General features: G+C 32.0%; 1 pseudogene; it reads left to right on the top strand.

Annotated features, from left to right (window-relative positions):
- LOC107701939 (RNA-binding protein 34-like) overlaps window positions 1–763 on the top strand; it is a 4,806-nt pseudogene extending 4,043 nt beyond the window's left edge.
- The last annotated feature ends 683 nt before the right edge of the window (window positions 764–1,446 follow it).

The following is a 1,446-nucleotide window of genomic DNA, read 5'->3' as shown; positions in this document are numbered from 1 at the left end:
ATTGTTGGCTATTGCTACAAATATACCCCAGCGACTTAAGACTGCTTTTGTGCTCCAGGGTCACATTTATTGAAGTTTTTTTTCTCTATGGAGAAAATGAGTGAGAATGCTAAAACGGTGTTTAATTTTCTCATTGATCTATTTATAATACAGTGTCCAAATATGGAAAAACTCACTAAACTTTTCCTTCTGTTTCAGAGCCCTGATTCGGTGATGCTGGCGTTAAAACTCAACGCATCCAAATTACTAGAGCGAAACATCAGGGTGAAACTATCTGTGAAGAAGGAAAAAGAAAAGAAAACTCCTCGTGATCGACAGAGAGGAAGAGGAGGAGGAGGAGGAGGAGGAGGAGGAGGAGAACCGAAGCAGGAGTTATAAGACGAGAGGACAGAACTTTATGATGAATCCTGGCAAGAAACAAACACAAGCTTCGTTGTTCAGAGGAGAGACGGCAGATCCTACAGCCAAAAGAGGCAGAGGACTGAAAAAGAGATTTAAGCACAAGAAAAAGTAACCAAATGTTCATATTTAATGCTTGTGCTTATATTTTTACAACTTTGGTGTTCTTATGTCACAAGTAAAAATGTGATTAAACACACTGGTGTTTCTGTCTTAAAAAAAAAAATTTATAACAACCTAGAAGATCTATTTAATCCGTATGCGGTGCTTATTTGTGAACCACACTCATGGACACCCGAAATGTAACTTTTTTTATTTTCTTCAGTAAAATCAATGTAATATATTTTTGTTCAATAATATTTTGTCTTTTATATTTTGCATTTTGAGATAATTTTATGGTACTAATTAATATTTATGCAATAATTATTATCCATTTTTCCCCACTGAAAACAATAGTTTTTATTTTTTACATTTTTAAATATTAAAATAATTTTTTTTTTTTACATTTTGGAAAGCAGATTAGCACCATCTGGTAAGTAAAAAAAAGTAAAAACGTGTAATGTCATGGTGTAACCACTAGGTTCCAGTATAGCTCTCTATAGAGCAGCTTGTGAATTGCATAGTTTTTAGACATAATTACACATTTTTATTAGGTGGAAGATTTTAATATATATTTAAACAATCTCAGACTACTTTTTGTCAAGCTTTAGATTTTTTTGTTTTGTTAGAAATAGTGATTTGAAGTGTTAGTTTTTGCATTATGATTACAGTCAATTATTTTGTTAGAAAGAAAACGCAAGGAAGTATTTTGTTACCCATTTTTTGATTCAGAATTTAATAAAGAAATTCAATTCATTCAATAATAATGCTTTATGTAAACACCATGAATGTGACTATTTTTTTTTACGACCATTTAGCATGTTCGAGTCATGCCCTCACTATTTTTGTGTGTTCACATACCAAGTGCCATAAACGTCACCAGATTTCATACCATTCCGATAAAGCTACGATTTGTAAAATTTCAAAACGTACAATTTTTCGAAGAAC

This window comes from Sinocyclocheilus anshuiensis, unplaced genomic scaffold, assembly GCF_001515605.1.
Source record: "Sinocyclocheilus anshuiensis isolate Anshui unplaced genomic scaffold, SAMN03320099.WGS_v1.1 scaffold21, whole genome shotgun sequence".
In the NCBI taxonomy this organism is placed as follows: Eukaryota; Metazoa; Chordata; class Actinopteri; order Cypriniformes; family Cyprinidae; genus Sinocyclocheilus; species Sinocyclocheilus anshuiensis.
This window is presented reverse-complemented; position numbering and strand designations above follow the sequence as displayed.